A 14,837-nucleotide genomic window follows, 5' to 3' on the forward strand; every position below is an offset into this window, starting at 1 on the left:
ATTTCCGGCCGTTTCGTTTGGGCTGGGAATAAATGCGCCCAGAACAGACCTCAACGTATTAGCACAAAAAGAGGAAGGAAAAAGGGAGGGGAGGGATAACTTTTTTCATTTTTTAACAAAAGGGAAGCAAGGGGAGGTTCGGCATTGACAGGAAGGAAAGAACAGGCGGGGGCGACTCCAGTCGCCGTTTGAGGTTAGCAGAATTTGACCTTTCCACCAGTGCTTGAAAGTCATATATATATATACACACACACACACACATATACACACACACACACACACACACACACACACACACACACACACATATATATAGTATGCACTAATCACCAAATGGCCTTCTCGGTGGTGGCGCCCATCAGATGTCAAGGAGATAAAGAACTTTTAGAAGACATCTGAAGGCAGCCCTGTTTAGGGAAGTTTTTAATGTTTGATGTTTTAGCGTGTTTTTAATTTTCTGTAGGGAGCCTCCCAGAGTGGCTGGGGAAACCTAGGCAGATGGACGGGCTATAAATAATAAATTATTATTATTATTATTATTATTATTATTATTATTATTATCATTATTATTTCTATACAGCATTATAATTCAAGGGGGGGTGGAATCTCAAAGCGCTTTACAACACATTAAAACATCCGATGAAAACAATCAGGAAGAAAACTAATTCAAGGAAAGTATTTCAGATCCTTTTCTAAGTGCCTTCCCCATATTTATTCGCTTACTGCATTTATAGAGCTTGCCCCATAGCAGAAGGACTCTAGGAAAACCAGGGGAGTGTAGTGGTTGTTTGAATGTCGGACTAGGACCTGGGAGATCAGGGTTCGAATCCCCGCTGGGTCCTGAATCTCGCTCGGTGACCTCAGAATCGTGGCTGCAGCCCCCTAGCCTACCTCGCAGGGCTGTTGTAGGGATTAACTGAGGAATGGGGGGGGCGAACCATGGGCTCCTTGCAGAAAAAGTTGGGAAATAGAACACAGCGGGCTCACAACTGAACCCACGCCAGTCATAAAACGCCAGTCGTTTTTCAGCTTCTACATAAAACAGGTTTCAAGAGTCGACAGCCATTAAGCAACTGGTCCAGCTGGTGAGTCCAGAATCAAGTCGCCGAATCTCAAGGAATGCTTTTTTTTTTTACCTGCACTCTCTCCTAATATTTAACCCAGAGGGCAATTGGCAAACCAAAGACAGACATGTACTTCTGCTCTGGGGTCCCCTGGACACCCGTTGCTCATCGCCATAGGCGACCGAGCCGAGGGGCCAGATTTTCAAATACCCTGGACGGTTTCCTCTTTGGAAAGAGAAATGTCTCAGGGACAGTCTCCTGCAACCTCGTTTTTTGGAGACAGCGTTCCTCACCAGGAAGAGGAAAGATAATGTATGTTTGCATGCTTTTTTTTTGGTGGGTGGGTGTGTTTTTAAACATATCTTAAATAGGACAGTGGTGCCTCGGTTTTCAAACATCTCGGAAGCTGAACGTTTTGGCTTTCGAACGCCGAAAACCCAGAAGTAACTGCTTTGGTTTTCAAACGCTTTTCGGAAGCTGGACCTGCCACACAGCTTCCGCATAGAGTTTTCCCGACGTAAATGCTTCCAGAAACGCATGCGTCGGCTTTCGAACGTTTCGGAAGTCGACCGGTCTTCCGGAAAGGATTACAGTATATTCCTGCGTATAAGACTACTTTTTAACCCAGGAAAATCTTCTCAAAAGTCAGGGGTCGTCTTATACGCCGGGTCGTATTTCTTATACGGCGAGTATATCCCAAACTCTATATTTTAACTGGAAAAGTTGGGGGTCATCTTATACGCCCAGTCGTCTTATACGCCGGAATATACGGGTAGGTTTGAAAACCGAGGTGCCACTGTATATAGTTTTATTTCTATTGACGTTCAACTGTTTCTTCAATTAATGGTTCACCCCAAAAAAAGTTTTCAGCCGCTCGTATTTTATCTGCAAGCCGCCTTGAGTCCCTGCCAGGGAAAAAGGAGGAGGAGGAGGAGGAATAATAACAATAACAGTAATAATGTAAATTCAGACGTGATGAGCAAGGTTGCCCACACAGCACACACACACAACTGCTTGCCATTTCCCCGCCCCATAAAATTCAAAGACGGGCCTATTAGCAAATTTAGTCCAGCGTCCTGCCATCAAAGTGGCCAGTCAGTTGCCCATTATGGGAAACCGGCAAACAGGATTCGAACCCAAGAGCCCTCTCCCTTCAGGTTTCCAGCAACTAGCATTCAGAAGCATCGGAGAGAGAACATAGGCATCAATGGCCCATTCTCCTCTCCAGGAACATGTCTGAAGCCTCTTTTCAAGTTGGCGGCCAGTCGCTGCCTCCTGCGGAAGCGAGTTCCAAAGACGCGCCCTTTTTGCCTGTCCCGGATCTTCCACCACTCATTTGTCTCCGAATCCCGGCATTAGGAGAGAGGGAGAAAACACCTTTATATACCCCTGACCTCCCCTTACCCGGCTTTCCTCCGAAACCGACAACAAAACCTGTCTTTTCACAGAAGGAAAAGCGTCCTTAAAGGCGCGTAGTGAGGAGAGGGGCAGACAGAGAAAACGTCGCCAGGGACCCGACCGCTCTCTCCTTTCCTTCGCAAAACAGATTCAGGAACTCACCGCCACAAGGTTTTTATAAGGGCTTTCGGCAAATTAAACGGGGAAGGAAGAGTCTGTTTTGCAGCGGCTACTCGCCAGCCACCGCTAGCTGGGCTCTTAAAGGGTTAAAAACCCAAATTACAAATCTGAAGGTGAGACACCCAGCCCTGGGGAAAAAATCTAATTCCAGCCAGGGTTGAGCATTCCCAGACACACAATGGCCTGAAAATTTTCAGAACAGATAAAACGCATTGGTTGTACTCCGCCAAGCGAATTGGCGATGGATACGAACCAGTTTTAATCCCGCATTCAGGAAATAATGTGGCCACGCACCTCTTCCTCTCTCGCACAACTGCCACGGAAGGCAACCACAGAACCTTTCTGATGTCAGAGGGCGCGGCGGCCAATCGGGAGAGGCCCTGCCTCTCCATTGACCGCGGCCAACAGCTTTCATTGACGCAGCCTCCCAAAGGCGTTTCGAGGTTTCCGCCCTTCTTAACTCGTATCAGGGAAGGTTATCGTCGCCTCTGGAAAAATACCCACCGGGTGGGAACTGCGATCAGGAAGAGTTGCTTTCCAGGAGCTGAACTTCCAGTACCAGGGGCAGTCTACCTTCCCAAATACCAGCTGCTGGCAACCCCACCCAACCCAAGGCAGAGTGGCGGCAGTTGCGCTCAGGGCCAGCTTGCAAATAAAACGCACCCCCCCCCCAAAAAAAGAAGTTCTGGTTATTCCTCGAGTAACACGCAGCTTTTAAGGTTTTCATTCGGTTGATGGATTTAGTTTTGCAATCTGCTTTCTTACAACCACCTGGAACCGACCAATTTATAAGTCCGCTTCACGTCCCAAACCAGGCATAGGTAAACTCGGCCCTCCAGATGTTTTGGGACTACAATTCCCATCATCCCTGACCACTGGTCCTGTTAGCTAGGGATCATGGGAATTGTAGTCCCAAAAACATCTGGAGGTCCGCGGTTGCCTATGCCTGTCCCAAACCTTAAAATACAACCTTTTCTTTGGTGGGGGGCGCTCTTAGGAACAGCCTCGGCCCAGTATACCTGAAGGAGCGTCTCCACCCTGGACACCGGGGTCCAGCTCCGAGGGCCTTCTGGCGGTTCCTTCCCTGCCAGAAGTGAGGTTGCAGGGAACCAGGCAGAGGGCCTTCTCAGTGGTGGCACCCTCCCTTCAGATGTCAAGGAAATAAACCGACTTTTAGAAGGCATCTGAAGGCAGCCCTGTTTAGGGAAGTTTTTAATGTTTGATGCTTTGTTGTGTTTTTAATATTCTGTTGGGAGCCGCCCAGAGTGGCTGGGGAAAACCAGCCAGATGGGCGGGGTATAAGTAATAAAAGTCTTATTAGTATTAATATTAGGAACAATGCTGGTTGCAATTTAATGGGAGCCAATCCCATAGGCTTCACTTCTGAGGAGAGATGCATGGGATCAAGCTGTTAATATTTAGTAATAACAGGGTTTTAGTTAGGGGAGCGGTAGGAGCTCTGGTGGGGGACACATCCTTCTGCGGTCATTTGTCCACCTTTGGTCCCCCACCCTGCCCTCAGCTCTCACTTGCGGTCAGCGTGAGATGGCGGGCACAATCCCAGGAAACGGCTTTGACTGGCCAGCTAAACCAGGTGAAGGAAGCCAATGGGTCTCAAACCCTCGGTGAGTTAGGGGACCAAGACCAAGTGGGTCCAACAGTCAAGAAGGTGGTTTCTACAAGTGAGGGGCAGGTGGGGCTTGTCTACCTGGGAAGGGAGCCTGTCTAGGAGAAGGAAGCTGTGACCCTAAACCTCCGCTGCCTTGCAGGATATCTTCATGAGAAGAAAAGGCTCAGGAGGAAACCCTACACAAATCTGGAGCGGAGTCCCTAAGGCGGTTGGATGGTGCCTTGTCCGTCTCCTTCCGGCAACTCCTGCAGCCAAGCAGGTGCCAAACGTCTTGCTCTGCTTTCCTTCGGACCCCATCTTTGAGGCCGAGGGGGGGATCTTGTCTTCCGGGCAGCCCAGGACCCCCAGACACACAGCCCAGGCTTGTGCCCCAGGGAGGTCCCTTGGGTGCTGCGAATGCAGAGTTCTGACTTCATCCCCAGAGGCGTACTCCATTGTCTTACGAGATGGATACTTGACATGAGTCAGCAGTGTGATGCAGCAGCTAAAAAAGCCAATGCAATTCTGGGCTGCATCAATAGGAGTATAGCATCTAGATCTAGGGAAGTAATAGTACCACTGTATTCTGCTCTGGTCAGACCTCACCTGGAGTACTGTGTCCAGTTCTGGGCACCGCAGTTCAAGAAGGATACTGACAAGCTGGAACGTGTCCAGAAGAGGGCAACCAAAATGGTCAAAGGCCTGGAAACGATGCCTTATGAGGAACGGCTTAGGGAGCTGGGTATGTTTAGCCTGGAGAAGAGAAGGTTAAGGGGTGATATGATAGCCATGTTCAAATATATAAAAGGATGTCATATAGAGGAGGGAGAAAGGTTGTTTTCTGCTGCTCCAGAGAGGCGGACACGGAGCAATGGATTCAAACTTCCAGAAAGAAGATTCCTCCTCAACATCAGGAAGAACTTCCTGACAGTAAGAGCTGTTCGGCAGTGGAATTTGCTGCCAAGGAGTGTGGTGGAGTCTCCTTCTTTGGAGGTCTTTAAGCAGAGGCTTGACAGGCATATGTCAGGAATGCTTTGATGATGTTTCCTGCTTGGCAGTGGGTTGGACTGGATGGCCCTTGTGATCTCTGCCAACTCTATGATTCTATAATTCTATGGACAGGTGCCAACAATAGTAAATAACAACACTGTAATATTAAGTAAAAAAAATTTCCTTCCAGTAGCACCTTAGAGACCAACTAAGTTTATCATAGGTATGAGCTTTCGTGTGCATGCACACTTCTTCAGATACCCTGTTATAATAATAATAATAATGTAATAATAATAATGCACTTGTCCATAACCCCTGCCTTTTGCTTCGCTTACATTGCCTTGGCCCTAGAAACTAGCTGATTACGTAATTAACTAGTTCACTGGAGCACGTGCAGAGTGATTTTTCCCTCCACCTCTCCAAGAAACCAACAGGTCGCTCGTTCCCAGGTTTAGAAATTTAAAAAGCACCCCTCCTTCCCCCGCGGAAGCTTGCAATGTCCTCTGGAGTCTTCTCCCCAAAAGAGCAAGAGATCGGCTGCAGAAAATCCTGCCGATTTTGCACCCGAGACAACCCCCAGCTGTTCAGTTCAGAAAGAGGAAGGAGGAAGGGAAGGAGAGAATTTGAAGAATGGCTGAGCTGGCTCGGTAGGGAGGAACATCTCTCTCCTCAACCACCCCCACGTGCTAAAGACATTAATTCTTTAATGATCTTGTAGGAGGCAGAACTGACAGACAAAGGGGAACCTCACAGAAGCCCCTTGCTAGCTTACCAAAAAAACGACAACAACAACTACAGGCGTTTCCGCTTTTCCAGCAGGGTCCAGATGTTAAGCCCCTGCAGTGGGAAAGAACTTCTAAGACCTCTGGGAAGAGCGTGGTCTGCAAGAGTCCATCTCTCTCTGAGCTTTCAACTAAAGCTAAATAAAATCGGTTCAACGGGCACGGGATTCTTCCCGATTCCAAAACAAATCACTTTTGAGATATTCCGACCAAACCCCGTTGACAAACCTTTAAAAATGTCACTTTTGAGATCTAGGGGGCAGGGTTCGTAAAGGAAATTCAGGTCGGAAAACAGCGAGGGAGAGATGCGCTAAGATCAGCACGTGCCTTAACTGTGGAAGCCAAGCCAGCCTTCTCCCGCTCCATTCGTTTGCCAAAACCTCTTTTAAACGCCTCCAGGTTGGAGGCCTTGTCCCTGCCTCCTACGTCGGGCAGTTCCGCAGTTTAACTCTGCGAAGAAACCCTTCCGGAATCTTCCAACCATCAACTTTATCGGACGGCCACCAGTTCTAGTGTTAGGAGAGAGGCAGGAAAACTCTTCTCTACGCCATGATTAAGCGCAAAGAGGGCCCCTTGTTGTTTAAAACAGCTGTATCTCCTGCACTGCGGGGGGCTGGACTAGATGCCTCTGTGGGTCTCTTCCAAATTGGGTCCCTTCTGTATTTGGTGGCAGCCATCCCACAGTGGCGGCGAACATAAGGATTGTTGCACATAGGAGACACGGCCTAAGATAAAACAGGCAGCCACGAGTTTCCATGCGCAGAGTGCATTCTCCGGACGGAGGAAAGATTTCCACTGTCGAAATGGCAGGTCTCCCCTGCCGATTCTGTACCACCCTGAGGGACCAGCTCAGTTTTAAGAGTCAGTTAAGAGGAGCAGAGGGCACCCAAAGAGGAAGGTTTTACTTCCTGGCTCGGACGGAAGTGTACCATTTGAGAGTCACATGGCGCATAGAGAGTCCCCTCAAGTGGTTTGTTTAATTTTAGGTCCGGCCACAAGAACGAGCCCAGAGAGAGAGGAGTTTGCTTCCCTGCTAAGGTCCACCTCAAGGTCTTTTCTCTTGCAAACTATTAGAAACCTTTGCCATCTGTCCAATTGTTGGATTAGACGGCCAACGATGTGAGAATTTGCAGAGCTGGGGGGTGACCTTGCAGGTGACTTTTTAATATATTTCTCCGGACCTCTAATAATGTTGTAAATCATTGCCTAACAAAGATTCCCCAGTGGGGGGAAAGAAAGAAACAGAACAGAACACACACCCAGGGGCAGTTTCAACATTCCGTCACACCTTTGCGTGACCAATAAACCCAAGACCGGAGGGGTGGGGCTCTGCAGACTAGTTGGAGGGTCACCTCTAAACTTCGTCACCGAATTGAACAACTAAGAGTCGCCCCTATGGAGAAATACGAAGTGGGTAATTGGGGTGGTGGGGGGGTGAGCCTGGCAAAAACATGTCACTCGTCCATGAGCAGCAGCAACTTTTAAAAATGCACATTTCATCTATCTTAATATGTAGATAAGAGACTGCGCTCCCCATGGCCACAGAGATATCTGCTAGTTGGAAACAGGGGACTCGATTTATTCTACGCTGTGGCGAACCCACACAGCACCCCCGAATTATCTCAAAGTTTCCAGCCTCAGAAGAACATCGGAAGAGTCTAAACCAGGGGCCAGCAAACTTTTTCAGCAGGGGGCCGGTCCACTGTCCCTCAGACCTTGTGGGGGGGGCTGGACTATATTTTGGAAGAAAAATAAATGAACGAATTCCTGATTTCTGGACTGTCCATGGGCCAGATTGAGAAGGTGATTGGCCATGGTCTAGCTGTTGGACCACCAATTCCAGCACCTTGCTCTCAAATGGGGAAAACCTTATGCCCGAGCGAGAAGCCCCCCCCCAGCAGACCCACCCCCCAGCAACTCTCTCCATTTGGGATTCCTAGCAGCTGACATTCAGAGGCATTTATTGCCGTGGACAGAGGAGCACGAGAACAGAAGTCGCCATTAATAGCTTATCCTCCACGGTTGGTGTAGGAAACCCATTTAGAGTCGCCAGCATGGTTGTTTAAGTCTCTCCGACACACACACACACACACACACACACACATACACAAACGACATCCATGCATACCAAAATTGAGCAGGGTTGACTCCTAGGATAAAACACTTTTAACTCCAAAAACTCCCCACCCCAAGAAAATAGGTAAGGATAATCAAATGGGAAGGAGAGGGTCCCTGTTGCCCCTCTGCATGATTCACAGAGCCAAAGGAAGGAGCTCCTGGCCTTGAGGGCAAGCAGACCTCCCCAGCTCAAGACACAGCTGCTGCTGCTGCTCCTCACCTCCTCCAAGGAATTGCCTCCTTCCAAGGAGGAGTCATCCCTGAGAACAGAGACTCATGCAGAAGAACACCCCAACTTTTTATACATTAAAAAAATAAAACCACTGCTATTAGGATGTGCCTGCTTCTCTGTTATTTAAAACCGAGGGTGCCCACGTGCTGCTAACCGCTGGCTTCCGGTGTTGGCAAGTTTGGGCTGGGTGTCCTTTGAGGAAACTTTTAAACTCTAGGATATTCTAGGAGATAAAGATCATTTCAGGGAAGAAAGGAGTTGGAGCAGGGGAGGAGCGCCTGATAGAGTTGGTTAATGCTGAGAAGGTTGTGGTGGGTTTAAAAAAAGAGAGAGGGAGTCATGCTCTTATCAGAGAGGGGTGTGTGAATCAGCCACAGAGGCCTTTAGAATAACCCAGTATACATTTAATTTTCCCCTCACCCAAGAGTTTAAAATAGCCACTATGAAAAACATTAACAGAGGAAGGATATCTCTCTCTGTGTGTGTAATTAGCACATATACAAACCTTTTGCAAATAGATCTTTTAAAAAAAGAAACATAGTAAGCCACACATTTTCTGCAAATTATCCCTCACGGTCATTACAAAGCTAATAATAGTAGTAGTACGTAATAGTAATAGCAGCATATTGGGCCTAAACTCTGCATAGGGCTGTCTAAAATAATTGTGCCCAGAAAGGGGTGTGTGTGTGTGTGTGTGTGTAATGGACAGGAGAGGTTTAGGAGAGAGTGTGTGACCCCTCCCTTCCCCCAGCTTAATCACATCAGATAAATTTGATGTGAAATGTGCTTTTTCTTAAAACAAACAAAAAGCCAGCCACAGGGACAGTCTGAGCCTAAGGAACAATATTTTGGTGGCGTGGGGACATAGCTCCATTACAGGTTGCACATTCAAGTCCCTTCCAAGCAAACCTACACTTTAAAATATATATATATATATAAAACCATATATAAACAAATACCGTATTAATTAAAATATCGACTCTGTTCGCATGATCTTAGCCCATCTTAATGCACGCTCGCATTTCTCCCCTTTCTCAGAACCTCCTCGAGAGCAGACCCACTTTTGTAAAGCCTAACTTCGGTGGGTCTACTCTTGCGTAGGATTCCGCCCGCGATAACCGCGCGCTTGCAACTCGCTCGCTCGCTTGGCAAAAACGTATACTGTACAGAGCCACGCACACACGTTTTGGACTTCGTTTAGCAAGTATTAGCAAACAGGCTAACAAATATTTTAACTTAAGTAAATAAACACTGCACGCAAACATCCTAACCCACTGCAAGAAAGTATCGTTTTTTTAAAAAAATAAAAAAATGTTGGCACGACTTATCCAAACACGCGCGCGCGTATTTACGCACGGCACCCTACAACCCAGCTTTGGAGGAGGAGGGGGCGGGGGAGAGAGAGGAAAACACACCATCGCGCGCACACACCCCAATTCCCATATCCTTATTTAGCAACGTGCAAAAGAAAAAAAAGAGGGTCTTACCCTGCAAAGGCGGCGGCTGGAGCAGCTTCATTCCCCCCCTCTCTTTTCCTTCCAGGCTAAAATAAAAAAAATTACGCACGCCCTCCGCCCAAGCAGGTGATCCAACCGGGCTCCAGGAAAGGAAAAGAAAACCACCTTTCCAAGAGACCAGTCCTTATTGATCCTCCGGGTTGAGGTGACTCCCGTGTTTGTCGCCGTTTGCCCTTGTCCCTGCGCGCGTGCGGAAGCTGCGCCTCCCTTGTTTTATTTCAGCGCAGCCAGCCTCCTTTATCGGGCTCCCATCTGCAAGTTTCCTTTTACAAGCGAGGCCATGGCGGCGACGGCAGCGGCTGGCTGGGGCTCCTTGCCACCTCCTCCTCCTCCTCCTGCTGGGTAGCTCAGTGCCTAAGGCGTGCTCAGCGCTGGAGAGACAAATCATAGGATGACAAAATAGCAATCAGATGCAAATTCCTAACCTCTGAATCAGGGCCCAGACACCGGAGAGGGGTTGGGTCCCGGGGCTCAAGGGGACGTCGCCCAATTCCGCTCCTCGTGGAAGGAGTGTGAGAAAGAGAAAAAGGGTTTTGCAATTTCATTTCCGCGCACAAGAGGCTAGTCCTCGTAGTGAACCTTGTTTTGGGCTGCGGGGAGGCGTTGGAAGCAAACCCGTCACGCTGTGGCTTCCAGAGCCCCGGAGAAACTGCAGTTCCCCATGCCCTTAACAAACGGCAGTTCTCAGGACCCTTAAACTAGCACCCTTAACAAACTACAGTTCCCAACTCTCTTGACATGCCCTGGTTCTAATAATAATAATAATAATAATAATAATAATAATAATAATAATAATACTGTAATAATAACAATAATAATAATAATAATTTATTTGTACCCCACCCATCCGGCTGGGTTTCCCCAGCCACTCTGGGTGACTTCCAACAAAGATTAAAATATGTACATTAAAATGTCACGCATTAAAAACTTCCCTAAACAGGGCTGCCTTCAGATGTTTTCTAAATGTCAGGTAATTGTTTATCTCTTTGATGGGAGGGCGTTCCACAGGGCGGGTGCCACCACCGAGAAGGCCCTCTGCCTGGTTCCCTGTAGCTTTGCTTCTCGCAGTGAGGGAACCGCCAGAAGGCCCTCGGCGCTGGACCTCAACTACAGTTCTCAGCGCCCTGAAGCAGCTCCCAGTACCCTTAATAAACCACAGTTCCAGGGATCCTTGGTGGGGGCGCCTTTAATGTACGGTGTGGCTAACGGCATTGCAAAGCCAGGCTCGTATAGATCCCAAATTAAGGGCTGCTTTAAGCAGGAAGGTGGCGAGGCAGTACGGTCTGGTGGTTAGATTGCCAGACTAGGACCCGGGTTCAAATTCCCCGCTAGGCTGTGAATTTCACTGGGTGACTTTTGGGTCACTGCTCTGCTTGCAGCCAGCAGGGCCAATGGTTAGGGGTGACAAGGACAATGCTGCCATCTTTCCTCCAGGCGGCTTATGCGGTTCTCTCTGTCATTTTCATCGTCCCCACGACGATTTGCGAGGTCGGCTAGGCTGAGAGAACCGGCACCCACCCACCCACCCAAGGTCCCCATGGGTGAGTTTCCGGGCTGAGCAGGGAGCAGCGGAGGCGCAAGGATTCGAAACCTCCAGTCCCAGTCCAGTGCTCTAACCACTAAACCACACTGCCCCCCATTGGAGTCCAACAACAGCCTGAAGGGCCACAAGTGCCCCGTATTCTCTGGCTCTCTGAAATTGTCAGCTGTTCCCTTTCTCTCCCTCGTGCAAAAAAAGGGGGGGGGAAGCCCATGAAAAAATGTGACATTTTTTGTTCTTTGCAGACACTCCCTAGAAGTCCTGGCAAAGTCAGTTCCGCTCCCCCCCCCTCTTCATTTAAAGGAGCAGCATCCCTTTTCCCACCCAACTTCCTCCTGCGCCCCGCCCCCTCCCGCAGCTTCAAAATTTCCATTAATATCTAACTAACTGACCCCTAATTCGATTAAGTAGACATATCATGAAAACAGATGGGAGGAAAAGTTAATTGGGCAAAGGAAAGGAATAGATAGGTTGGCCAAGATCAAAGGAAACAAAGATTATTTGGGTTCTTTTAAAAAAACACAGCAAAAAACATGCCCCCCCCCATGGATTTCAGAACAAATATGTCTTTTTAAAACATTACCCAAACATTATAATGCAAGGAGTTGTAGTGACAATGCAGTGAAATCCTACTCAGAGTAAGCATATTGGAATGAATGGATCTGAATTAGTTGTGTCCTTTGGTTTTTGCTTTGATTTCCTGGATAATACCGACTTAGAAGGAGGGATTGGATTGTTTTGTTTCTGTTCTTGTTTTTATTAAGTATTTTGTGTTGTTGTTGTTGTTGTTGTTGTTGTTGTTATTAAAATTCCACAAATTGCACATCAAAATCCGATACATAATAAGTTTTTTCCCCCTTTTGTATTATCAGCCTCCCATCCCATTTCCTAGGATGTTTCCCCCCCCCACCCTTAGCTGCAACTTATCTTCCCTCTTTTATATCATAACTCTAATGCTCTAGTAGAGTTAATAGAGGGGGAAACACAGCTGGATGGGCGAGGTATAAATAATTAATAATAATAATATTTTGTGTTTTTTATCTCGTATAAAATATAAAACTCCTGCCCACCTAGCAATTTGAAAACACGTCAAAGTGCAAGTAGATAAATAGGTACCGCTCTGGCGGGAAGGTAAACGGCATTTCCGTGCCCTGCTCTGGTTCGCCAGAAGCGGCTTTGTCATGCTGGCCACATGACCCGGAAGCTGTACGCCGGCTCCCTCGGCCAGTAAAGCGAGATGAGCGCCGCAACCTCAGAGTCGTCTGCGACTGGACCTAACGGTCAGGGGTCCCTTTAAAACATGAAAACACCAACGAAAAAAAACAAAAACAAACCAGAGTTGAAGCAAGACGGCATCTTCAAATATTAAATAAATGCAAGCAGTGAATTGCCACGATTTGGAAGTGATGATTTCACTGTTTCCACCACCCTCCCCCTTTCAAAAATGTGCATGCAACGAATGAGCTGACATTCAAATCTATTATTTGAAAAGCATATTTTGTATTATTACTATTATTATTATTTTTATTATAACAACCTTCATCCAAAGATTCCGGAGCGGTTCACAACAGAAAAAAATACTAACTGTCCTCCATCAAACTACAGTTCCCGCCAGCCTCAGTTTGCATGGCAGATGGGAACAGTAGTATTTCAACAGCACTCGGAGCGCCACAGATTTTCCCATCCCTGCTTAGAAGAGGCCTTCCCTCCTGAGAAAGGGGAAGCCTCTTACTTTCTGTGACCCTGCTTCATTTCCCCAAGGAGCTCATTACATGCACCTGCCCGCTTAGTTTATCCTCGCAGCAACCCTGTGAGGTAGGCCTGGCTGAGAAAGATTATACGTTGAGAACACCCCCTTGGTTTCACGGCAGATTGGAGATTTGAACCCAGATCTTATCATCAGACATTTAACGCTGGTGCCAGGACCATGCTGTGCCAAGAGGGAACCCTTCAGGGCTTACAGAAATCCTAGCAACAGGAAGGGAAGTTGGCACAGGAAAGGGAATGAAGGGATTAAAAAAAAAATTAAGTAAACAAGAAATACCAGTTTCTTTCTTTCTTTCCTTCTTTTCTTTTGCAGTAAAAAATGATAACAACTGCCCAACAGCCCTGCAAAACTCCATTGTAAAGTACTTTGGATTAAAAAATTAAAACATTCCTTCAGTAGCACCTTAAAGACCAACTAAGTTTTTATTTCGGTATGAGCTTTCGTGTGCATGCACACTTCGTCAGATGCACACGAAAGCTCATACCAAAATAAAAACTTAGTTGGTCTTTAAGGTGCTACTGAAGGATTTAATTTTATTTTGTTTTGACTCAGACCAACACGGCTACCTACCTGTAATTCTACTTTGGATTAGTAGAACATGCATGTTCAAAGTAAGAAAAGCTCAACAACTTTAATCCCCAAAAAAGCTCCAGAACTTTGGTCGGCCGCCATGCATGTTGACATCATCAAATCTGGCCCTTTTTTTAAAAAAAAGGTTGGGCACCCCTGGAGCCAATATTTATTGTTATTGTTATTGTTATTGTGATGCCACGCATCCCTGGAAGCCAAGCCCATGTATCGGTATTTACTTTTTAAACCCTTAAAAACCACCTCAACCCTGGGCAGCTTAACTCAGAGCGGTAGTCCTGCTAAGCTCAGCAACCTAAAATGCACCCAAGGTTCACTGAGAAAGATGATGATTAGAAAAAAGGTCCTTTAATTCTTTAACATGGGTAAGCAAGCTAAGGCTTGGGGGCCGGATCCGGCCCAATCGCCTTCTAAATCCGGCCCGTGGACGATCCAGGAATCAGCTTGTTTTTACATGAGTAGAATGTGTGCTTTTATTTAAAATGCATCTCTGGGTTATTTGTGGGGCATAGGAATTCGTTCATTATTTTATTTATTTGTCCAAAATATAGTCCCCCCCCCCACAAGGTCTGAGGGACAGTGGACCGGCCCCCTGCTGAAAATGTTTGCTGACCCCTGCTTTAATGGGTAGCAAACCTCAATGCCGACAGGACAAATATTGGGCCCATTTAATGGGTCTTTAATGGGGTAGGAACCCTAAATGCCGACAGGACAAATATCGGGTCCATTCTGACAACTATTGGGTCCATTCTCTCACTTCTGATCCTTCTTGATTCCCTCATATCCGGGGGGGGGGGGGGTTGGACTAGATGACCCCTGAGGTCCCTTCCAACTCTACAATTCTACAATTCTCTTGTCTACAATTCCGACAGGTTATACCAATAATACCAGCTGATAAACTGCATTTACCCAGTTGATGTATTTTTTATTTTATTTTTAGGAAAGGTCTGCAGCATAGCTGTCAACCTTCCCTTTTTTTGCTGGAAATTCCCTTATTTTAGCGCCGTTTCCCACTGCTATCCTGGATTGTTAGATATACCTTAGACTGTCC

At 47.1% G+C, this 14,837-nt stretch overlaps 1 protein-coding gene across 1 annotated transcript in view; it reads right to left on the reverse strand.

The window, feature by feature from the left end:
* ARID3A (AT-rich interaction domain 3A) overlaps positions 1 to 10,360 on the reverse strand; it is a 60,981-nt gene extending 50,621 nt beyond the window's left edge. The window contains exon 1 of the mRNA XM_060275315.1: positions 9,861 to 10,360. The gene's annotated coding sequence lies outside the window, so the exon portion shown is untranslated. The remainder of the gene's footprint in view (positions 1 to 9,860) is intronic.
* Between the last annotated feature and the right edge of the window lie 4,477 nt (positions 10,361 to 14,837).

This window comes from Zootoca vivipara, chromosome 6 (genome assembly GCF_963506605.1).
Source record: "Zootoca vivipara chromosome 6, rZooViv1.1, whole genome shotgun sequence".
NCBI classification, from domain to species: Eukaryota; Metazoa; Chordata; class Lepidosauria; order Squamata; family Lacertidae; genus Zootoca; species Zootoca vivipara.